This window comes from Haemaphysalis longicornis, unplaced genomic scaffold, assembly GCF_048455015.1.
Source record: "Haemaphysalis longicornis isolate Haplotype H1 unplaced genomic scaffold, Haemaphysalis longicornis Haplotype H1 scaffold_2, whole genome shotgun sequence".
Classification (NCBI taxonomy): Eukaryota; Metazoa; Arthropoda; class Arachnida; order Ixodida; family Ixodidae; genus Haemaphysalis; species Haemaphysalis longicornis.
The window spans coordinates 223,356,451-223,382,386 of record NW_027526295.1 but is presented as its reverse complement, the minus strand read 5'-3'; the positions used below and the strand labels follow the sequence as shown (position 1 = coordinate 223,382,386).

Here is a 25,936-nt window from a genome sequence, read left to right as displayed (position 1 = left end):
GGAGGGTCCGAACAAACACGGCGTTGGGAGCAAAGTTGGGCTTACGATGGCACGCTGAAATGCAAATTAAGATTACACTTACGTCTGCGTGCATGCGTGCGTGCGTGCGTGCGTGCGTGTGTGTATGAAAAAAGATCGAGACTCAGGGTGACGTCCTTCAACTCCCGAAGACCCCGCTCGACGAAGCATTGGAATTTGCAGATAAACGACTCGTATCCTTTGAAGCGACATGTGACCCGCAGATGGCTCAAAGGTGCGAGTAAAGTGTATGCAAAGTGGCGTTCGCGTGTCCTTCGAACACATACCACGTGACTTGGTAGACGAGAACCCTGAACGCCCTCCTTATTCAAGCCTTGGGGTACACGGTCGACGACTTGCTTTAGCGCTTTCGACGTAGTGTTGCAACGGCCGCCATTGCCACACGCGGGGCGCTTATGCCTGAGGGATTGCGTGCGCGCGCCAGGTTACCACATCCGTGTCTGCAGCATGCTAATTGAGTTTTCCTTCCTCAAGCGGTAGCCGACACGTGACCGGCTTACCAGGAAAGAGAAAAAAGTGAGATTCACATTGTGTTTTTCTTTTGTTCTTTTTTTTAAAACGAGTCGCTTCACTTTCGGCTGTAAAAGGGCGACAGGAGATTGCTTATTCTTAATAAAGAAATCAGCGCTGCCGATATCAACTCCCGACCTGAACCTACGCCCCTCACTACCTACCAGGAAATTACAGAGCACTATACAGACTCGGTCGCAGAACACTTCCGTTGCCTCACCCACAATTAACAAGGACACAAGAAACTACGCTCAGACTTGTGCAAACACGTATCCCCATCCAACACTGATTCCCCATCCAACACTGATGCACCTTATGTTCCCAAACCAACACGAAGCCAATGCAAATTCTGTACGCAATCAGGAACAAGGCTCCACTCCCACAAGGCTCTGCAAATAAAGAAGTTTTTTTTTCTCTCCAGGTAGCTTTAATTTTTCAAACTCAAGTGCTTTAATTCAAAGGACTCCTGCGATGCCTTACAGTTTAGATGCACCGCATAAGCCCTCGTTATAAAAACGTCCCCGGGAGAGAAAACTGACTTCGTTTTAAGCGGTACTTCGTAAAAGCGGGGGAAGTTTTATCTTCCTGCACAGCAGTTATGACCCCCAAAAAGCTTGAATACAGCGAAATACGAATAAAACGGTTTCGTTATATTAAGTGTTCAACTGTATGTGATCAAATACCGATTTTTATTTTTTTATTTTTGCTTCAACAAAGCCCGAAATACTACGCAGATTGGCTCACGTCGTTGCACGCGCTCTGCACGTGCAAGTGCACTCTGATACGCAACCATGAAACGCCACACGAGACATGAAATAATCGTGTAACACACCCTTGTGGCACTCTGGTCGCTCCCTGCGTTAAATGGCAGGACGTTCATGGTATCTTGTTCGGTGCACGAACAATGGCCCGCTGCCCGAGGTACCCGTGGTACGTATCGTGTACGCCGTGCGGAAGTGAAGCAGATCGGAGATCGGGGGAATCGACTGTGCCGTCGCTTCCTATTTCTCTTACTCGCGTGTCAGGTACACACGTGTCAGGAACCGCAGCACGTCGCTGCTCCGTTAGTTCGACCACGGGACGATTATTCACGCTCGCGTGGGCTTACCTCTTCATTTTCGCAACTGCTCAGATTCACACTATCACCCCCCCCCCCCCTCCTCATGAAATAGAGAAATTAAGCAAGTGCTTACACAGGCTCCGCTCAAACGCAATCACCCCCCCCCCCCCCCCTCTTTTCCCCCAAGTCATGAAATAATTAAACAAACAAACGCTTGCAAACAACGCTGCGCGTTAGTTGTTATCAGACATATCACCAGACCTGAACGCAGTGGGGTACTGCCCCACAGGTAACTCGGTATTTTCTTTTTGTTCCTTAAATACAATGCGAAAATACATGAATGCATTAATAGGCCGGATTACAAAAGTCTGTCCATTATTTGTCCCGTGGGCTTCGACCCCTCGTTCCACTCTCCCCTAGTTTTCTGTCGGTTGCGACGACCGCATTTTAAATTGACGTAAGGAAAAGGGGGATTAAAAAAAACATGTCATCCCCTCCTTCTTATCAGCGTTTTGGTACCTTCCTTAAGCCCTTACTACAGTATCGTCAATTTCGCATGTTTCTCTACATTCTCCACAGGCTGAAATTTTCCCATTTCAATAAAATTGCGGATGGTGTTTCATAGTACCCAACAAATGCCAGCGCTGAATAAACAGTGCATAGGAAAAGTAGGGACGCGACTGACGCTATCGTTTCTCGTCTTTGTGTCTGCATTCGGAGTTTTTGGACTCACTCTACGCCGATGAATGAACTGTTTCTTTTTTTTTTTTTTTTTGATTTGGTAAGGTAGTACTTCCTGTATTTCTTCTATCTATCCAGTAAGAACATTTAGGCGCGTGACAAAACCAGCTTCGTTTAAACTAAGCTGACATTTTTCGCACCTGAGTCCGCAAACACCGCACCGTTTTCTATTGTTGTGGCTCCAGAACATACCTCGGCGAACTCGACTCCACTCACACACACTCACAAAGAAAAATATATTTTTCCTCTCGCACTCACTCACACTCGCGCTAACCAGTCGCCCTCACCACTCACACCCCGCTCACCCCTCGCTGTGACCACCCGCACTTACTCGCGTCCACGTTCACTCGCGCTCACATTCATCACTCTTTCTCACAACTCGTATACTCACTCACGCTCACTCCTCGCCGTCACCACTCGCACTCACTCGCGCTCATCACCCGTCGTCATCTCTCGCGCGCGAGTGTGCCAGCATACCCTCCATGAGTCATGAAACAAAACAGTGCTAGGGCATCACGGCGTCGGAAGTCCATCCAAATCAGATTGCTAAATACACACGTCACCAGAGAGCTAATTCGGTGGTGCCCCATATCAGGAGGGCAGTGACGACGTATATCCGAATCTAAAAGCAATCGCGCCATTAACAACCATCACAGCTAGCGGCTCCTGCATGCGACGAAGAGAGGAATAGCCAAAAGCAGTACAAGCGCAATATCGGCGCTCACCCCGGTAAGCCCCGCAAATCCCGCGAGTGCGCTCGTGAGTGGTGAGCGGGGCTCAGAGCTCGCGAGTGGCGAATGAGGCTCACCGCTCGCGAGTGGTGAGTGCACTTGCACTCGCGAGTTTTGAGTGGGGCTCGACGCGAGTGGTGCGCACAGTCGCAAATAGTGAGTGGGGCTCACTGCGAGTGGGGATCGCACTTATTCGCATTCGAAGTCACCAGTCGAAAACGATTGCGAGGCTTACTCACCACTCACTCGTGAATGGTGAGTGGGGTGTGTGAGAGTGTTTGTGACCTATGAGAGGTGGCATAATATCCTACCGTAATATTCGATCACAGTTATACGAAAATAAATGATAACTATACATTTACAATTACATTTACTATACATACAATTACATTTACAAACAAGGTAATTCCAGCAGAAATCATTTGTTTTTTTTTATTTCTATTTGTAATGAGTATTGCATACACGTAACCGGTATTCGCCGCGGTGGCTCAGTGGCTGCTGCTGAGCCCAAGGACGTGGGTTCGATCCCAGCCGCGGTGGCTGATTTTCAGATGGAGGCGAAAAGCGAAAATGCCCGTCGACGTCGAGATTTCAGCGCCTTCCATGCTGATTACAATAAACGTTTATTATCTCTCTCGCTCTGCGTTAATCTCAAAATTTTGAAACACGCAATCAGCTAAGCCTTGCTGAACGTGCGAGCGCCGCCTCCCTGCCCTTTCCGTCCACGCCGGGAGCCTCAGAGGCCCATTGTGTGCCACGCGTCGTGCAACGACCTTCTGAGAACTGATCGACGCGCGCGTCACTCCTTGTTGCTTCCCCCTTGCCGCCATGATGCGCGTTTCTGCCGCCTTCTCTCTTCTTCGTCTCTAGTTTTGCGGCAGTTACGCCTGGTGTACACGTAGAAAGTAAACGACCTCACACGAGCCCTTGAACTGCTTGTTACTTTCCGTATTATCCGTCGCCGCCTCCGGCACGAGCAGCCGCTACAGCCATTGTAGCCACCACCTTCACGCTTTGCGCGGTGATCGCGGCTCGCCCGGCCCGGTCAAGCACGGGGCATTTTGGCGCGCTCATTTGAAAGGAAAAATGCCTTCAACACATACCAGACTTCGGTTTGGAGCCTGAAGTCAGGAACAGACGACGCTTCTTTGCATAAATACGCTTCTATCAATCGATACGGGAACCGCCAGCTCAATTTTTTTTACGATAGGAGAACAAACGTATACATTGAAACACACAAAATGTGAATATGCGCGTTCTGATTGTTTTTTTTTTTTAAACTAAGGGAATAAACAATCTGATTCAGCGATACTCTTACAGCTTACTTAAAATCACACACACCGTGGCGGCGGATTGGGTAAGATGCCGGGCAGCTACGCACGGGGTCACGCGTTCGATTTCCGTACTTAATTTGCGACGCATGTTACATGGGACTTTAAGAACAGTGCGCCTTCAACCCTTTACGCCTCATATTAGTTATCGAATTTCTTTCTCAGACACCTGTTTAATTTCACTAGTAGAACATCTAATCCCGCTTCGGCCGTCAAGCATATACGCATACCGAAGAAAAAAAATATGGGACTTTCTGATGCAAATTATTCAACGTACACTTGCAGCGCCCCAAAGCATTATAGCAGGGTGTTCAGATTCGAAAAAAAAAAATGTTTTCATTCATTCACAGCAGGCACTTGTACATTTGAGAGCCCATTCCACTCATGTATCGATTTCACACACACAAAAAAAAGGAATTGGCAATAATTGTAGTCCTTGGACGGTATTCCCTGAGTTTAAAAGAATGATAAATGCGATCTGACACATAACATGGGGTCTGTAAATAAGTATCTTTGCTAATTCCAGTTTTATTGTTGTATATTAAACATACAAGTTTTAATCGCAGTTTTATTCGACGCGATGAAAGCAACGCCCAGTTCAATTCTTTTTTCATAGCGGTACAACCTTCCCGCCATTGGTACCGTTCCAGGACGAACCCTGCCACCCTGTTCTGCGTTTTTCCTATCTTATCACTGAGAGTTACCTTCGCCGCATCCCAGACTGCGCAGGCGTATTCTAAAACTGATCCTACACACGTCAAATACGCACATTCTTTAAATCGTTGCTGCGAACATGTCAAGTTACGCTGAATAAAGTTTAACACTCCCGCAGCTGTCGCGACAACGTAATCCAGTAATTCCTTCGACATGATTCGTAATTTGTTAGAGTTACGTTATGTTCGTTTCAGTCATTAAGTTGGCCCAAAAAACCTGGCTCGTTCCCTTTCCGTCCTGCTTATCTCTCAGCCCGACTCACAGCAACAGCGTAACTGTCCTACTTGGGGAAAATGGTGCAAGAGCGCACGGGCCCGGGGTCATCATCTATTATAAGTTGGAGGCCAGGTGGCATCGAGCTCCCTCTCGCCTCCTTTCATCTAGCAGTACGGGCTCAAATAAAGTTCTTTCTCGCTCTCCTTTAACATGCGGGTGCCAGACAGAGCATAAATCCAGGCCTATAAAGCGTCGTCCAATATATCACCTCTGCGTGTTCGTATATATGCTAGGCTTCACAGAGTATACGCGCACAGATTTCCAGTGACCGAGCCTCCTATGTTTCTCGGGCACTAATCTACTGAGTGCTTATTGAGTGACTGACTGTACCTGTTGACTCACTGAAATTGAGTTGGTTAGCAGTTCTATAAAGCGTTGTCCAAAGCATTTCAGCGGGTGCGTGCCGCTAGGGTGGGTGTGCAAGCAACGCTGCCATATAGGTTTCATAGTACACGCACAGGATTTGTAGCGCACATACACTAAATCAACCACAATATGCCGTCTGGGAGAGTTCGTGATGGCGGCAGTGTAATGCTATGTTCAGACAGTCACTGATGGAAATTGTTGCGACAGTTGTGACATCAGTCTGAAAAGGGCGAAAGAGGAAGGGAAGTCGCCGCAGCCAAATAATCTGCACCAGCGCATCACAGAACCGCAGCTGTACGTCGAACAAAAAAAAAAAAAAAAGGTTAGGAAATAATTTTCAACGCTGTTCTTCCAAGTTCCTTAGTACATTGCCAATAGCAGTTGTTCAGAATGTTTTGTCAAATGATTTTGGAGACATGTAGATGCACGTAGGCAAGAAAAAGGTCAGAGGCAACAAAATTTACCCGCCAACAATTTGTAGAGAATTTCTCCCTCGCGGACCCTCTCCAAACCCTCAGTCCTGCGGAGTACCTCATCATAAAATATGATATATGCATTTCCCCTGACAAATATTTATCCGTAATGTATTCATGTATACGCGTATGTGCGCACGCCGATACGCATTCAAGTCAGTGATTATCCTATTGGTTGCTTCTATTTGCCTCTCCGGAACAGTTCGGAGTAGTTCTGGTGCAGTCCAGGGCAGCTCTCGCAATATAAATTTTATGGGCAAAAAGATACGGAGCTGTTTTGGAGCAGTTCTGGGCAGTTCAAAATGACAAATCTAATAGGCCATCTGTTCGCTATAACCGGGGGATGACCAGCTCAGGAGTGTAATGATGAATGGCATGACAGTCCGTTGCCGATAAGAGTCATCATTCTGTTCCGAGAGAGAGAGAGAGAGAGAGCATGATCACGATTCATTTTCCTGTGAAGGAAAAGCGTATTTGTGCGCGCGTGGGTACGAATGTACTTGTCATCGAATCTTACCGGTTTCATCACGAAAAAAATAACAGATGGTTTTTTTTGTTTACTTTATCAGCCAAGAACCGAGTACATGCCACAATGATGTACGGTCCAACGACTAGCGGTCTCTTGCTGTGGCCCTAGAGCGCTAAAAGGTCGACTCAATCAATCAGGGAATGTTTTCTGTCGTGCTCATAGGGTCACAGCGAAATTTTGTCTTATTTAGTATTGCGCTTTGACTTTGAAGCTATGACTCATTGCTGTGTTTTCAGCAAATTTGGGCAGTTGCTTTGAAGTTTAGTGTCTCGCTAGCGAATTGTGGCAGCACTCACGGGTAAAGTGGTACGCCGGAAAGTGTCAAAACAAGCAGAAAATAATAGTCACTCGCCTCATCTGACATGTTTGTACCGTGAACTTCTGCGGGGTTTTGACATTTGTAGTCTCTTATCTGTTTAGGGTGTCTTTTTTTTTTCTTTCATGACGTGCATGAGCGTCATGTAGAGCAACTGTCTAACGGGCCGGTGCAGTTTTCGTTGTTTTAGAAGCAAAAGTTAATAGTTGCGCGTAATATTAACAAAAACAGTGATTTCCACCGTGAATGGAGCTCTTGTGGAATTAAAAGGTGCAGAAAAAATTCGGCCACTATCGCATTTGAGATGCCAAGACTGAGAAAACAGCGGAGCGGAGATGGTGGTCTTCACTAGCCTTAACTTCGCTTTTCTTACGTTTGCCTCTTTGTTGAGAGAAATATGGTTAAAAAGCGAAGCTTTCTCCGCGCAAACTGAGTTAAATCAAAGTTTACAATCCATCCTACTCAAGCCCGAAGTACAAACTGCCAAAGTCGTCTGAGGCCAAAGTCCACTTCAACCCAGCCAAAGTCCAAAGCCAACGACTGCGCTACGAACCCAAAAAAAACTGCTTTCCTCCCCGATCACGATGATAGCGCATTCGGACGTCGGTTTCATAACGTGAGGAACCTAGGTTCGATTCCGACCACGGCAAGCGTTTTAAGTGCAGAGCACTTTAGGGGCTCGCCTTGACGTCGTAGCTCGCCCGCTGGACCCAAGTAGAGCTCTACGGCGTTCCGTCGTAGCGGCTGTCGTCGCGGCGTCCCACAGAGGCTTCGAAAGCCAAGCGGTTTATATAGTCATAAGCGTTCGAAACTCGTGAACCGCTGGCGCTTGTCATGCATCTCCCCGTTGTCTAGCGCAACGAAAACGGCAGGTACATGTGAGGTAAAACATACGTAATTATCCGGCAGCGCCCGCATCATTTAGTTAGGAACGCTCGCTGAGTTGGTTTTTAGGATAGTAAGCGAGAAAAGTGGCGGTTCGACGCCGGAAAGTGCGGGAGGAAAAGCAAGCACAAAAGAACACAACTCCCGCTGGCGTAGTTTCAGGCAGGGGGCGCGCGAGCACTGCGAAGGCGGGAAATTTGAGTTGCATGGAGTGGTATAGCCGTGAGCGGATAACGGCGCTACAGCCTATTATGGCGAATCACTGCTCTGCACTTCCGATAGCTTTCACATTGAGTGGAACAGCTTTCATTTTTTCTTTTTTTCTTAAGGCGCGCACTCTCAACAGCTGCTCGTGGGCTCCTTGCCTCCTTGCCACTTTCCCTCACACTTCTTCGCCTAGCATTTTCCCCATCTCCACTTCGCCGAGCGGAGTTTTCTGTTAACTATCGGCACGGGCAGAAGAACGCTTAAACAGCTTCGCTGTTAAAATGCTGCGCGGTCAGCCGCGTAACAGAAGACAGAAGTGAATTTGTCGAGCCATTCTGACTGCATTGTGGTGTGCTGCTATTTAAGTGTCAGCGGATGTTGTGCCTATTTCTAAAAGCTTGAGAGGAGGAGGTTCTCTCTGTGGCTTCAGTGAGATACGACGCAGTGACGCCGCAGACGTTCGCAATACAGTTTGATGCTATCTACATTTGTTGTCTTGAAATGCGAACGCATTACTATATATGACTCCCTGGTACAAAAATGGGTGTCTTAGTCGTGACCGAGAGATGGCAAAGTTGCCGACTGAGCGAAGAACATTAAAACAAATCACACAATGCTCGGATCGGCGCCACATTTGTGTAAAAAGAAGCCTCTGTAAACAAAACATAGTAACTTAGTTGAAAAATAATTGCGCACATCCTGGCCTGGATGGGAATCGAACTCAGTGCCTCCCGAATGTTAGGCGAGCACGCATCCTCAGCGCCACGACAGCTCTTTTTTTTTTTTTTCTTTAATACATGGAAATTTTAGAGAGAAGTCAGCCAAGACAATTGACACACAATATAAACACTAACAGACAGAAAATGGTAAGCCCGTCAGTCTAACAAAGGTCGGCACCAATTCAAAACTCAGGCAAGCAAACGCACGCATCCAAAAGATGCAGCCACTCTGGTGGATCACTCTGCGCGACGTAAACGCTCCGTACCAACGCCGCCTGTTCCCGAAAAATGACCTTGGTCCGCCTAGGGGGTTCAGCATGCCGATCAGTCATGCGGCACTTCCACAAGCTAAACAAACCTAGGAGCACAAAAACGTCATACGGCACCCGATTAACGTCCTCAAATGGCAAGAAGCGAATGGTGTATGGCGTGATGTCAATGCCCTTTTTTAGTGTCCGTTGCAAAACGTCCCAGAAAAACACCGCGTCACGGCACAGCACAAAACAGTGGTCAATAGTTTCTGGTTGGTTGCACAAGCGGCAATTGTCTGACCAAGGGATCGACATTCCTTTGTCTCGCAGCCATGTTTTAACTTGAAGCGTTTGCGAATGAAGCTTAAAGAAAAACGTTTTGGCATTTGGCGGCACGCACATCCGCTTGACACGGTCTAAAACATTATTCGTATGGTCCCGCAAGTATGGCTGGCGATAAAGAGGCACGGGGAATAGATTATGAATTAAAGTGTTCGTCATAGCTGTCCTTGAAAGACTAAACAGGTACTCCAGAGAAAACCGCGCAGTAAGGAAATGAAAAGTATCTACAACTTCTTTTAGAAAACCCCATGGCGGCTTTTGGTTGACCTCACCCGTAGAAACAAGGAGAAACGGCAAATGGTAACTTATGCGCTCTTGAATTACAGTACGTAAAAATGGATGCTCCGCCGACTTGTAGAAGAAAAACCGAGACACAAGTTGGTGCACAAACAAATGCATTAACCCAACACCACCAGACCGTAAAGGAAGAAACAAATTACCTCTGCGCATTGGCTCCCATTCAGATCCCCACACGAAGGTAGCAAACACTCTGTGTAGACCCTGGACTTTCGCCCGCGCACAGTGCAGTACCTGAAGCACATAAACAAGCTTTGCTACCAAGAAGACATTGCAGACTTGCGCACGGGCAAATACAGAAAGTTCTCGCCCCATCCATGCCTGCGAGGCACGCTTGACATGCGTGAGTGCTGAAGACCAGTGTGGTCCTGAGTTCCTTATTTGGTGGAAAGGCACGCCAAGGTACTCAAGCGGTGTGCTGTCCCAATTAATACCTGCAAATTTGGAAGGTTTGGTTCCCCACAGGCCAAGCCAAAACCCCTTAGTTTTCTCCATATTCATGACCGCTCCAGACACGTCACAAAACTCCTTAGTCAATGCAAGGGCTTCGTGAACACTACGCTTGTCAACACAAAAATAGGCAATGTCATCAGCATACGCAAGAACTTTAACTTCACATGACGCTAACGAAAAACCACGTACTCTTTGACTCTTTTGTATGCTAACACAAAGAGGCTCTATGTACAGTGAAAACAGTAGCGGCGATAGAAGAGCTCCGTGGTTCTGTCACACTAAAGGCGGACCTTGTGAATGCGTTGTGCACCCTTCTAATTAGAAACGTGTGTTTGAGACGTGCACTGAGGCCTACGCGAGTAATTTGAGCACTGCAGTTAAAGAAGTAGCGATCATGCGAGTAGCAAACTAAGTTTCCGCTATATGTCCTCCTTGCTTGGCGATGCGAGCGCGGGTATGTGCCGTCCTGGTGTTAGGCCTAAACGCGCTTTGACCTCTGACGTCCTCAACCGGTACCCGCAGCTTTACGTACAATGTTTAACCTTGCTTGTCCCGTCATATAGCTCAACGTATAGGTACGTTAAACCTACGTATAGGCCTAGCGAGGGCGATTGGCTTATGCTTACAGTCATATTAGCAGATATAAAAAGTCGCTAAGGATTATGGATGACGACGACAATGATAGAAAACGTGATTTCAGCGCACGTCGTTCCGAGCTCAGCACTCCACCCGCTGCCGCACCCAGCGGCGCCGCAGTCACCAGAATTCCTCGGCGCTAAGGCGTGGAATTGACTAACTTTATGTGAACATCTCCAACGGTGTTCCGCCTCAATCAAAGGACGGAAATAGGTCAGTTACGGACAAGCGTGCGACACATATACGCAGCCGCCGGGACTGGACTCTCAATGGCGAATTCCATAGCAGCTGTCCTTGTGACCTACTCTCTCTGCGGTCGTACGTACTTCGCGCAGTTTACACTTTTTGTTTCCGGGTAGCCTTGTACAAAAAGTAAGTTTTATGTGACAGCATACATTCTTTTTTTTTTCTCTCCGAGCAGTCGCAGTCAGAGCAAAATGTATCCCCGCATAAGTGTGAAACTAGCGCGAATGACTGAAAAAGTGTCGGTAATATGCAGAGCAAATACTTGGTACTCGTGGACCTGAACAAAGTTCATGACCGCGAGTACCAAAATTGTGGGTTCGTATTGTCGGCTGTTTTAATATTTGCTAATAGAAAAGAGAAGAAAAAAAAAACCGTGTGTCGAGATTTCGGCACGCTCTACAAATACGAATACGGTTAAGTAAGTCTGAACCGATCCACTACAGCGTCTCAGCATCAGTTTTTGAGCACTGAGATGTCCTTTAGTGCTGCCACAAAACTTGTTTTTGTGCATATACACTGACATAAGCACATTTTATTTTATGCAAACAGAAAGGTGTCGAATTGAAACAAAAATCAGCTTGTAGCAGCTTGGCAGGTTTGCAGCCAATTTCTCGTCAGATACTCCTGTCATATACTCTTGGATTGCACGTGCCATTGTCTTGTTCCGTATAGGAACAACAACGACGACGACGAGTTCATGCGTTAAAAGTGTGCTGCACAACTTTCCTTTTCTTGTTATCTACCGCGTCATACTCTCTTTTGTGAAGTTGGCTTTCCCACATTATGCCTGATGTTTGCGGCAGAGCATTATGTACCTAAGTTTTCTCGGATCGACCTGCATAAAACCGCGGCGGCAACCCACTCTTAAACACACTGCTAAAAAAAACAATACCAGAACATAGCTCATAAATGTTTACGCCGCGAAAGTAGACAACGTGCTTCAGGTGGAGGTTGTTTAAGGCAAAAATGATGGGTAGTCGGACTTTATTCGAGCTCATTATTCTTCGACGAGTTTTCTAAGGTATTCTGACAAGTTTGTTGTTTTATTTTATTTATAATACCTAGAAACTCACTTTTGTTGCAGGACTGTCTTAAACGCAACTAAGCACAAAAGGCTATACAGACGCTGCACAGCAAGATAGAGAAGTCGATGCCCCCTAACAGCCCTCAGTACCATAAATCAGCAATAATTCTCTCGAGATTTATACGAAGAAGTGACAGAACATGAAACGTTCAAAACCCCACAAAAGATGTTTTCGCAGTGGGCAAACCACTTCACCCAACTAATAGCAATCTTACGGAACATGTGCGGTACCGGATCCCGTAAAACTTGCGCAAACACCTGAGCGTGAGTGGAATAGAAAATCGGCGCGAATTATCGCCGCAACAAAAATCGCGACGCAGACGTACTTTTCCCTCTATTAGAATCATCGTTGTTTACGGCAGTTTTGGTGCAGACTGATTGCAACAGCATACAGCCCGTTCCCAACACCGATTCATCGAAACCGCGTTGGCGGTCCACGAATAACAAGAACGTTCTGTATTTGCCACCGTGCCGTACTCGTATTAATACGCCGTGGCCCTTTTTCTAAGTGTATACAGCGAAGTAACTTTGTTGGCCGGCGTCCAAGCGTGACGTGCATGTATACCATAAGGTAGAGGAAAAAGCACCCGCGTTTCGCGGCCGGCTTGCACTCGGCACTTTTGGCTGGTGTGTGGAAGTTAGGATGCCGCAATTGTGCTGACGTCACAGAACTGCGGACAATGCCCCACCCCAAAGAGACGCCACGTTAAGATTCTAGCCACCTTAGCCACGTCACGCGCACCTTAGACTCCGCGCGCACCCCCAGTCATGGAGGAATGAAGGGGAAGCGGGAAGTCCGCTTAGCCAGAGTTGCTATGCATGATCCGGGCACTTCAAAACAATGGTCTCGCTTGTTTTACCCAGGGTGCAGGTTGCACTCCATTAGGGCACCGTCTATTTCCCCCAGCGATAAAGAAATTGGGTTCCTACATAATTGAGCGCTGATTATACGAAAGCACAAGAAGTTAAGTGAAACTAGCATTTTTTAATCGAATCAGGTGTACGGGTTGGCGCATGCGTTGGCTTTGTTGTTCACGGGGTGTATCGGTTTCTTCTATTAAAGTTAAGTTGCTAGACCAGCGTTGTGTTGTCTCGTTTCTCATTCTGTGTTGCGCCCTTTTTTCGCTGGTTTCCCATCCGTCATTATGTACCAACTATCCCAACAAGCTGCACTTCTGCCCCGCAAAGCTAGGCACCACACTCGCAGCCGGTACCAACAAGGCGTAAGATATCGAAGGACCGCCCTTCTCTATTCCAAGTTTGCCCGTCCTGAAGCTGTTCTCATTCGACGAGCACAAACACACGCCCTACCAACACGACGCGCACTAAATGACCGAACTTACAGGCCCTCCAAAATGTTCTAATTGCGACCAATATCGCAACAACGAACCCCGCACTATGAACATGCACAAATATGCAAACCGTTCTCAGATCGTCTCTCAATTCCATATCCGCAAAACAGGCTCTTCTAGTTGGTTGGTGGAGAGCTGTCACCACTTTATTAACTCATAATCGACCTACACTGACACTGTAGTAACGTCTTCGTAACTTCAACCAGGAGCTTGATCAAAATAGTTCTTTAAAGCGATGCTTTCTTATGCCTCATTGATGGCGCCCGGCGCAAGGCAAAACGCGCTATACAGAAAAGACAAATTTACGCAAGAGCTTCACGCTTCCGTGGTCGGAATTTATCCTGCGTCCCCCGCGTTATGAAGCCGACGTTTATCCGACTGCGCCATTCTGACACGGTCGACACGAAGCGCAATTTTAAAGCGAAGCTTTCTTGTTCAAACTTAGAGCGCGAATCAACAAGGACGACGACAAACACAAGCGCTCACTCGCAACTGGTTTTATTGGATCCATCGTCTCATATATATACACAAAAACTCCCCGGAGCAAGCGCACAAGAACACCACAAAAAAAGCAATACTGTCGAGATAGCTGCAATGATAGGGCATGCGAGCACAATTCGTCGCTAGACAAAAATACGGGCGCGCATTTACCAGCGCATTGTGATCAGTGCACGCTGCCCATTCAGTCCTTTGCAGTTCAAATGCAGACCTTTGCTAGAGAAGATTACTATTCTAGGCAGAAGTGAAAACACAATGGCCAGGGAGCTTTTAGAAGCATTTCACATCAAGAGGAAAGGGGACCAGTGTCTCGGTGAGGCATCAGTGTTACTGCGTGCGAGTGAATTTCATTTTTTGGAAGCTGCCATCTGATTCCAGCTATATCAAGTGTTGTTCTTTTTTTGTGTGGTGTTCTTGTGCTTATACTCCGGGAAGTTTTGTGTATATATAGGAGACGATGTCTCCAATAAAATTAGTTGCGAGTGAGCGTTTGTGTTTGTCGTCTGTCTGTTGTCCTTGTTAAATCACGCTCTAAGTTTTAGGAAATATGCGCCAACTTGCCCTAGAGCGTGTTCTGCTGAAGCTTCCTTGGTCTCACTGGTGGTCTCACTGGTGGTCTCACTGATGCAAGTGGGAACGTGTAGATGATGAAAGCTTCTCGATTCAATAAACTCAATCTCTACATGTCTCAGCGTTCACTCCAATACACACATTTGACTTTAGAACTTCGCCACTTGAATCGCGCGTAAGAAAGCTTGGCGTTTCAACCATCGTAGTCTTTAGACGGAGGTCAATTCTTTCCTCTCTTTTCTATCTGTCTCCGTTATCTATCGGTCAGTATCTGTGGTTTCACTTCTTACACCTGCCTCTACGCCGTATTTCACTCAGACAGGACAGATGAATGAGATTTCACAGCATGCGAACACATCGACCTGAACTAAAGCGTTACCTCGGACAGGTGCAGAACTACGGATGATAGAACGGAGCATGGCTTATTATCTTTTTGTTTGTTTGTTTGAATGCCAATTTCTGACATTTGTCAACGTTGATTTTATTTTTACATCGAGTCGGATTCGCGCAACATGATAACTGGATGATAGCAATAGATACGCATATATATATTTTGTTGCTTCAAATCGATTTTACTTGGTACAAATTAGCGACTGCAGTTTTCAGGGCCATTCACCGTGATCCCAACGTCCAATCTTCAATACTTTTCTCTTTTTCTGCGTTAACGTAAAAGCTTGAGCACTTTGAGCTCACGCAAAAAAAAAAAAAAATGGTGTGAGCCGAGAACCATGTGGAGATAAACGTTTAAAACGAAATAAAGAAAGTGCAGCGCAAACAGACGAGGACGAAGTTAGAGACAGAATGAAATTTTTTTTTGGCCAATCCCCGGTGCCATTCACCAAGGAAGAACAATAACGATAAATGCAGGCTCTGAAAATGTCGTTATACATCATCATCATCATCATCATTTATTGTTCCCTTAAGGGCCCCTTGCGGGATATTACATAAGGGGGAAGCAAATCAATAACACAGATGTAACAAGAATACAGGCAATAATGCAGACAATACAGACGTACAAACAAGTAAAGAATATGAAGACATACAGACATGCAAGGTTTTTGGGTAGTGAAGACCTCTCCGGTTGACAAACTGAAAAAGCATCTATATTTCATCCACCCCGCCATCCAGTTCACGGTTGAATGCGAACGCAATGGCTCTATCCATTTTCTTGATGCCATCTTTCCTAGTCCTTGTATCCTATATAGCCATGAGCCATTTTTTTTTTTTTTGCGTGAGTCATGAACCCACCTGCTCACAACAAGTTTATTGACTCAGGCTCGAAGCAAAAGTCATAAGGCCCTCAACGCAGCGGAAAAAAATCAGGGCGAAGGGCACTCAAGTTAACTACGGCAGTAAGTATTGCCGCAAGGCCAAAGCCCGCGCTCTCGGAGACAGACAGCAACAGCTGGGAACTCATCGGGCGAAGAATTCGAGCTCACGCGAGGAAACAATCACTTAGTACACAAGGCATGCAGGCATACATCTGCTTCTTCTTGGGTTATTTTTCTTTGCCTGAGGTCATTCGGGCACGTGATGTATTGGTGTGTTCTGTGCGACTCGCACGCGCATTTCTTTAAGAACCTGCGCGTATAGCGTTACATCTGGGGTCCTATTCGGTTAAATGGCCAGAGAAGGCGCTCTCCATTGGGCACGTATAGGCGTTGGAAGCGCCAATCTGTGCAAGGCACACGAGCACCATGCACTTTGCACACACGTGGAAGAGCAGCGAGCCATTCTCACGTTCAACTGTCGTTTTGGTACCGAAAATATTTCATCACAAAAAAAAAAAAAAAAAAAACTCCGACGACTACGCCGCTTTTTCGCCCAGCCCCAGCTCCTTGCCCTCGAGTGTATAAATGGTTACGTCGAGATCTAAAGATCATTTTTGAGCGGACCCAAAGAAAAATTGCGGTATTTGGTTGGCGGTCATAATCAAAGTGCCATTAACGTTGTTCATGATAGGCCTGCAATTGGAGATACTCTGGGTGTTGCCGCTCTATTGCGTTTTCCTATTAAGCGCCGGAAAGGAGAGCCCCAAAAGTGTTGAAACTTGGGGTGGTTGGCACATGATCGAAGGAATGGAAACATCCTGACGAACGGGACCCGAGAAAGAAGAGAGGAGGAGGAATAAACATCTATTTAGAAAAAGACAAAAATATTTTGCCTCTTCTTTCTTGTGTCCCGTCCGTCGGCCTGTTTTCATCCCTTAAGAAAGGAGAGATGTTGCTGGTGCCGTGACTCCATGGATAACACACGGCTGCCGGGCTCGATAAATACTTCCTACACGGGGGAAGGCCAAGGGACGCGCCATAACGCGATAAAACGTGTGGGCTTAGGTCATCGAGTACGCGGAAATGAATTGTCGGCTTTCCGTCAGATAATAAAAATGGGCGAGCTGCTTACTCATCATCATCATCATCATTGTCATCATCAACAACAACCTATTTAGGGACACTGCAGGATGAAGACCTCTCCCATTGACTTTGACCCACTTCTGTCCTACGCTGCCCGAGTCCTTTCTTTGCCTTCGAATTTTTAGGGGCAAAGCCCCTTCGGGGCTCGGGCTGTCGGCGTCTCCTGTCGTCATCGTCGTTTCACGTAGTCACGGTACTGAAACACCGGGACACTCGTTTTCCCACGCCTGGCGCTAGAACGTAACGCGCACTAGAAGAACACACCGGCACACTCGTTTTCCAACGCCTCGCGCTAGAACGTTTCATCTCCGTGGGCAAAAATGCGTACTAAGAGAGAACACTGGGACACTTGTTTTTTAACCCCTCGTGCTTCAAAGACACGCGACTTTTGAAGCAAAGCTGTATACCCCTATCCACAACGTTTTCATCTCCATGGGCAAAAACGCCAAGGCGCCAAGAATACACGTACACACGGCGTGCTTCGCCCCTTCCCAGGTTTTCACTTTAGTGGAGATGGCCCGGGATTTTTTCCTTTTTTTCGGCTCTCCATGGAGTTAACGGCCTACCCCTTCTTCTAGTGCCATCTCTCGGTGCCCATTCTATTGCCCTCATGGGCCACCTGTTGTCAATTCGACGTAGTTATCTTACTATTACAATAGTAGTATTATGACAGTGTCGCATAACTTTCAGCGCAAAAGGGAGGGGTGCACAGTAGAGACCACGGAGGAATGCAGCGTTTGTTATCTCCTCCGTCTCGTTCTTTCCTGCACTGGATCTAATAGATTTCTGTTCAGGCAGGCTCGCCTGTGTATTCCTCCGCAGCGACGTCGACCCCGGAGTTGAATCCCTCCTACTTTAACCGGCCGTCGTCTCCGGGGCGCCAAGTCAAAGGAGGAGTAAGTTGATTGATTGATTGATTGATTGATTGATTGATTGATTGATTGATTGATTGATTGATTGATTGATTGATTGATTGATTGATTGATTGATTGATTGATTGATTGACGTGCCGACGCAACGCAGGCGATGAGGCGCGCCGTAGTGGAGAGTGGAAGGGGGGGCCACCTGGGGATCTTTAACGTGCGCCGAAATCTCGTACACACGGGCGTTTTCGCCTTTCGCCTCCATCGGAAAAGCGGCCGCCGCGGCCGGGAATCGAACCCGCGACCTCGTGCTCAGCAGCACAATGCCTTCCTTAGCCACTGAGCCACCGCGGCGGGGAGGATGAAGTTAGGCTACCTGTAAGCGCTGTACCCATAGATAATTGCAGATACATTGCTTATTGGAAAACATGACAGCTGGCATCGGCATTCAGTGCTTGCGTTTTTTTTTTTTTCGTTTCAGGCGCGTGCGCTACGCGGCTTATATTTCACTATTGCATTTGCTTTAATTGCGATAACGTGGGCAATTCTAATTCTCTTTCATCCCTCTTGTAATGCGACTCCAAACAAACAAAAAATAGCGGCAACTGTAAGAACAGGCCACGGTGACCTTCATCACACACCTCACACCATTGTTTCGCTCCCCCACTCCCGCGGCTGGCGTCTGCCAGTCCAGAAAAAAAAATCCCGTATATTTTCAGCTGACTCCAGGAACGTGTCGGCGTAGTGCCCCCTTGGCGTGTGTAGCTTGCAGGGAACAATGGCCTCCTACGCAACTTGCGTGCGTCACCCCGCCGGCTCTCATCTGCTCGTGGTTGATGGCGCTGGAGGGAGCACCAGCGAGTGCGCACCGCTAGTTCCCATTCGCACTATCTCGGAAGCAGACGGAGCTCCTGCTGAGAGCAATTACGCGGAGCAGCGTCATTGAAAGCGACTGCGAAAGTAACGCTCTCTGGGTATACCTCCAGCACCCGTTTTCTGTTTGCGTGCGTGTAGGTCTGTTGGCTTGTACGGGGGTGGGGGGTATGTGTCGTGCCAGTGAGCGGGGAGCCGATTACGCAGTTACTGCAAACAACAACTGCGCTCAGAAAAAAAGCAAGCGCCGAATGTTACGCGTTATGTCGACGGTTAAACAAAAAGAAAAAAAAAAGGCTAACTGACAGCCTAAACGCAGCTGTGCTCCTCCTGGCGCATTAGTAAATCTTTTTCTATTAATGGATGATACTGTGGCTTAATTAAAGCGACGTCCGTATGCATTTACTATTTCCTGCACAGTACTCTGATAAGTGTAGGTTTTGCCAGAAAGCAGGAACTCTGACACACATATTATTCGACTGCACAAAAAATTCAGACCTTCCGCCCCTGAACCCGCCCCTTTCCCTTGAGCAGTGGGAGATACTGCTGTCCAGCTGTTGACCTGAGGACCAGCTTCTGCTTGCGACCAGGGCTACGGCAGCCTGGACAGCCCATGGGCTCCTGGACTGAGGAACCCCTCACGCATTGTTGCGCAATAAAGTTCTCTCTCTCTCTCTCTCTCTCTCTCTCTCTCTCTCTCTCTCTCTCTCTCTCTCTCTCTCTCTCTCTCTCTCTCTCTCTCTCTCTCTCAAGGAGAACCATGTTCGCCCGTCGCCAGCAGCAGTGTATTGGGTGGGATATCGTTGAACGGAGCACGGAGTTGGCAATGAAGTCACTTCGGGAGTTGCGCTTAATTCAAGTTTTATCTGCTGAGGTGTCTCATTCTTTAAAACCGATCCAACGATAAATTGACTTTTTCATTCGTTTTACCTTGAATTCAGCTCGAGATACAGTAAATTCTCGTTACAGCGAGGTCCTCGCGAGATTAAAATGGCTTCGTTATAAGCGGTACTTCGTTAAACGCGAGGATAGTGCGCCCTTCAGTAACTGCAGTGGGGACCGCATAAAAAACTTCGAATGAAGAGAGAATTGCAATAAAGCACCCACTTTGTTCTAACGGGAATACGCAGGGTGTGATCCTGTGACGTCGGAATTTCGTGACACACAAGCTCAACGCAGGCTCGTACGTCGTTGCAGACATGCCACATCCTATCGCAATGCGCCCGAAAAGGCGAAAATTTAGTCGAACACGCAGTGCTAGCATCCTCGAAGCGAGTGAGCTGCCTGCAGTGAGACGGGCGTGTGTGGTGTTGGAAAGCTTTTACGCGCGCCTCGTGGTTCGCTGGCCCGGAAGCAACCTACGGCGTCCCAGCACTAAGCGCACGGGTGCGCGTCTCGCTGCCAGCGTGCAGTTCCTCGTTTTACATCATTCACCCGTGCGGTATGCTCCGCGGACGGGGCCCGACGTCGAGTGAAACCCCCCTGCCAACAGGAAACATCGTAAGAAGTTGCGGCATCCACAAACTCTCGCTTTCTCGCTCGGCGCAAGGAAACCGTTTGCGGAAATTGGGCCCGACAGCGGGGTTATTTCTGTGGCATGCCCTTTCCTATATCGCTGCGCAGAAACGCCTCTTTGCTGCTTACCTTACTTTTTCTCCCCCTCTGCTCCCCTGTATACGCGCCTTGGCGTTACTGATGACCTCTCTTTTCTCTCTTAGTTTCCAATTGCGTTGTCCGTGAGAATGCAACGCCTTTCTTGTTTATTTACACCTTGCATATATTTTTGTCTCGAAAGGGGAGGCGAAAGGTGGGAACCCACATTTTTGTCGTTCTTCTTCTGAGAGGGCATCGGCACCGCCGCTATCTCCGTTCGTATAAATGGACCGGAACGGTATCTGTTCCGGTGCACAGGGCAGTCAACCACAGGCCAGCCCCGGTGAGAACAATCCCGCCGCGAGCGAGCAAACGGGGAAACCGGACCCGGAAAACGAAAGTGGCGGGCAGGGAAAGCAAAGAACACAAAGGGACACATTCACAGAACCGCTCGTCGGCTCCGTGGAAACGCCTCGGGGAAACCTTCGCGGCTGCGTTTCGCGCGGGCTCTCTCTGTGGGCGCAAGCATGGCCTCGGTAGCTCGCGAGTCACCCGTCACTCACTCGGGGTACGTCGCTATACTAATTCAGAGGCTGCAGGTTCTGTTGCAAGCAGGAGCGGTGTAATTTGGGGCGCAAAAGCGAAGTGACGGAGGTGCCACTAAAATTATAATCTAGATCAAGAAAAAAAAAAAAAAGAATGAAACTTCTCATGCCCGGTGACCATGGCCGGCATTCTCGTGTTTGTCCGTTTCAAAAACGCCCTTTTTGCGTCAGTTTTATTGTGACGTACTGCCTCCCAAATTTTTAATATAGCGGGAGCGACGACCGACCGGCATGTCAGCGCCTTATTACGGTGTTCAGCAGCGAAATTGGCGAGAGTACGCGCACGCGCGTAGGGCCATCTGCTGTATGAGTGTCGTCTGCTACGCTGTTTACTTGAGAGTGGTACAACCCCTGCCCCAATGACTTTGTCCACAAGGAACCGTGGTTAGTTGAAATGGCCTTGCAGGACAAGAAAAACAGGAGGTGTGTTGCCCTGAGAAGAACATCGGAGCAGACGACGCTCACACAACAGATAGTTATTGCGCGTGCGCGTACCCTCGCCTATCTTGCCGGTGGACTACGTTTTAAGGCGCTGACATGCCGGTCGGTCGTCGTTCCTGCTATATTGTTAAAAATTTGGGAGGCTGCATTTCCAGTTGTAGGTTGGTTTTGGATTGACTTTCCCGCAATTGTTATTTTAAACACAGTTTAAACGACTCAACCCCATTTTAAACTATCGTTTATGTGTTTATTGTTTCACCAACAAACCGACAGCTATAGGCGAAGAAAAATCGTCAGCTCCTAATCGTCTGCTTCGAGAAGCCTCCGCTCATAGCTCCGCCGTGCTTGCACGGCATCACATCGATCCGGGTGTTTGCTTTTAGCCAATCAGGGCTTGCTCAAAACGGACACTTTTGAAACGGAAACAAAACGGACAAAACACGAGAATACCACCCCAGAGATGTTGTTGGAAAAAAAAAAAAAAGGAAAAGACACGCATCGCTCCTTCTTCGAAGTACCTCATCGCAACCTTCACTGAACGCGACTGAACAACATACGGTGCCAAGAAAGAACGCTGAAAGAACCAAGACGTCGGATCGGGTAACTTTTCCACGTCCGCGTCGTAACCGGATGCGAAATATCAAACTAAGGAAAAAAAAATACTACCGATAAAGCATTCAAATTCTACCGGCTTTTGAGGCTAAAAAGAACAGGCTCGTCGCGACGGAGTTGGCCTTGAATGGCCGGCGCATAGTAATCACGGACAGCATCTCAAGGGATCGAACCGATTAACGTTCCTTCGGTAGACAGACGTCGAAGGCTGGCGTGTCTACCTAGTACGCGAAAGAATGACGAAAAAGAAAACTCGTTGAGAGAGAAGTAAATACAAAGAAGGACCGAGAAAGATAAACGCCGCGTGGCTATACGCAAGAGAAATCTATCCGTTTCTAGAAAACAGTCGCTGATTCACTTGAAAAGGCAATGCATACGAGGAAGTGAGACGCCGGTGACTGCCCTCCCCATACGTGGCCATTAAAGTCTGTGGTAGGGCCGAATGAGTGTACCTGGATGTTTACCGCCAAGTTACGCACTGGCAGACATGTTGTCCTTCACTTTCGCTTCGGCGGGCTTCAACAGCGCACCAAAATCGATCTTCTTCTACCATATGACGTAGACTACCTCAATCCAAATTTTCAAGCAACTACAAAATAAACTTTGGCGCTGGAAAATTCGGGTCGTCGTTCTGTCTTTCCTCACATTTTTCATATTAAAGAAATGTGTTCAGACTTCGAGCTAGGCGCGTCAGCTTAATCTCAACGCGCGGAAATTAAGCTGGCTAGACAGTGCTTATTGTAGGCTGGCCTTTTTTTGCTCATATAAACAAGTTTTCTGCGTGGCAGACGTCTTCATCCCCTTTAAACTTCCTTTTTGTGCGCTCTTTCCAAAGCTTTCTACTGCGCCTACACCTGCGCATATTGTCTAATTTCAGCAGTTTCGTGAATTCGCCAAAGCGTCGGCAGGATTTTGTCTTGGGAAAGGGGGCAATTGTTCTGGCGTGGCTTTTCTTTTTTTTTTTTGAAGGGGGGGGGGGGGCGGAGGGGCAAGTGCCTCTTTTGAACACCCCTGCCGATGCTCATGCGAACTGGGGAAGAAAATTATTCGCAAGGAAGAGCTAATCTAGATGTTTAACGCCCGAGCATACAACAACGAAAGCATAATACGTGTGATATATCGTTAAGTCCAAATAGTCTAACCTAGACAAGAAGTCATTCACCCTCTTATGTCCTAATACACTCGCCAATGCGCACCAACACAAACTTTTAGGGACGAAGCCCCTGAGGGGTTGGGGCTGTTGGCGTCTCCTGTCGTCGTCGTAATCGTCGTCTCATGTGGTCATGGTACTAAAACATCGGGACACTCGTTTACGCCTCACGCTAGAGAGCTTCGTGCTTCAAAAACAAGAGACTTTTACAGCAAAACTGTATACCTCTACGCCCCAACGGTTTCATCTTCCTTAGCAAAACGTCAAGGCGCCAATAATACACTTACACACTGCACGATTCGCCCCTCCCCAGGTTTCACATTAGTGGAGATGGCGCGGATTTTTTTTTTTTTGTCGCCTTAATCCTCCGGCATGGTTTGCTTCCTCCTTAAGTACCCCCCCCCCCCCCCCAAAAAAAAAAAAAATAGCAATGAAATTCGCAAACGCAGTGTCTACTTGGAAGCGACTAAGTTGGGTCGATATATTGTTTTGCAGTTGTGGTTAAATGCAATTCATGCGCTGCGGAATGTCAAGGTTCTGCCATCCATTCGAGAATGACAACACTGGAAGCGATCGGTTACTGACAGCTCTTGACTAAACGTCCGTTCGAAGCACCGAATTGTACAACTTCTTCAAAAAGCAAAGGGAAAGCTTGCCAGTCGTATCCCGCGTGTAGATGACAAAAACTTCCCCAAAACGTAATTTCCAGCCCCTTTCTTCTGGTGACGTCTTTCCCCGCCGCCAACAATGTAAACTGGAAGCGGAAGAAAACTCACCGAATTCCCAAGACGGCGGACGAACAGAGAAAAAGCCTCCGACAGTCGACGATGTCGGATGAACCCGTGTGGTGGACGCGCGTCACAGAAGCTCCGATCCGAAAACTTCGGCAAACGCGCGCGCGCGCAAGCAACAGGTAGGAGGAGAAGCGGCAGAACCACCGACCGACACCAGTGGCAGCAAAATGCAGAATAACCGCGGAGCGGCTGCCAAAAACTTCCTCTCCGCGCTCGGGTGCGACGCGGATAGCTCCTCTCCTCCTCGTCAGATGCTCTGCTGCCGCGAAACTCGCGATGGCCGCGCCGCACTGCGGTCGCCGTGCGAACTGGGTCGCCCGCTGCCGGCCACGGCGGTGTTAGCTTACCTATGCGATTGTCCGCGCGCTGAAACAGCGAAATAGGTGATTGGGGTATCCATAGTTGAAATACACGCTGTGATGGTTTTACTCTATGCTGCGGCCAGTGGATGCCACAGGAAACACAAACTTTAGTTCTCCCTTTTCCGCCCCCCCCCCCCCCCCCCCAGCTTGACTAAATTTGGTACAAAATTTGTTTTAGAATACTACAATTATTTATTATTATTATCATCGTCATCATCATCGTCGTCGTCGTCGTCGTCGTCATCGTCGTCAATATTTATTTATGTATTTGTTTTCTTAGTTCAGCAAAGGATAGACGAATATATGGTTACATGATAATACACACAAATGACAAATATTGAAGCCATGTAAATTCGCAAGGTTGAAATTAATGGTTAGTTTACCACATTAGGCAGAAAGGTTTAAATTGCAGCCGTTGGACAGAACACCGAATGATGCTTAAGCAAGGCCAGCACTTGCGCCACCGAAATGATCCTGTCAATAACCGCCTGAAATTGAGACAATTCTGTCATTGATAGACTGTATATGTTGTAGATTATTTTGGCAGATTATGGTAGATATAAAGCGCCCAAAAAATGTTTGTTTCAACTGAGATTTCCTGTAACAAAAGTTCGTTCAACTCAGTGCATTTGGTTTATAATGCGCGGCAGAGAATTAAAAAAAAATTGTTTACCTGGAATGTTCGATCAAGTAATGTTTTTTCGAGTTTTCGATTATTGAAGTATTAATTTACTCTGTTTCCTCGGTCAAAGTGCCCCGCAGAGAACTGGTTTTGTCGACATCGACGGTCGCACATAAAACTACACAGCAGTGCACAGAAGATTATCCCTTACCTGTATTGTGTACTTATTACCATGTAATTTATTACAAGGGTACCTACAACTGACTATGGTCTACGTTTACAAACTACGAGAACTGGTTTAGTGGTTTGTACGGGTCGAGCATGAAAACACTGTAACAGCGAAGTTGTTGAGCAAATCGTTTGTGTATGTTGTCCGCAGTTAAAATTACCAAGAAAAGGCCCAGAGCTCGTGCACGCGTGCCTCGAGAGCACATTCGTCAAGCTATAACCACTAACTTAGCAAGATTGGTTAATATTGGATAAAAAAAAAGCTCCAGCGTTCGCCGCGAGCCTCGAGCGCACGTTCGTCAAGACACGCATACCCACTTATAGAGACTGGCCAACATTAGCCACAAAAAATTGGTCACCATCTCGTCCTGCGAAAGTGGAGGTACAGCACAGCTGTTGTAAACCACTACAAATGGTGATGGGGGAGGATATGAACTGTTTCTCGTCGTCCCGGCGGGCTTGTCGCTTGCGTTCGGGTAGTGTCACTAGATAAAGGTACATAGTATCGGCACTCTTTTCTCCTATTTCCCGTACCGCCGCCATGATCATTGGTCAGTCCGCATTACGTGACATTTTTGACACTGCGATGGTTCATGGGCGACGCCATTTTTTTCACTATGCATTTTAGTCGGTCAACACTGATAGGCTTAGTTTGCCCTCCCTGCTCTGCGGCGATGCGCGACTGACGTCGTTCCGAATGCGAATCAAAGATAACGCGTGTAACGGCATTTCAGCAACAGAAGTGTGTCCAAA

The 25,936-nt window shown here is 47.6% G+C and overlaps 1 protein-coding gene across 2 annotated transcripts in view; it reads right to left on the bottom strand.

The window, feature by feature from the left end:
- LOC144169991 (uncharacterized) overlaps positions 1-24,154 on the bottom strand; it is a 190,762-nt gene extending 166,608 nt beyond the window's left edge. The window contains exon 1 of one of the 2 annotated variants that reach the window (XM_077699479.1): positions 23,954-24,154. The gene's annotated coding sequence lies outside the window, so the exon portion shown is untranslated. The remainder of the gene's footprint in view (positions 1-23,953) is intronic. The other variant, XM_077699478.1, reaches the window with a different exon arrangement.
- Positions 24,155-25,936: the final 1,782 nt, after the last annotated feature.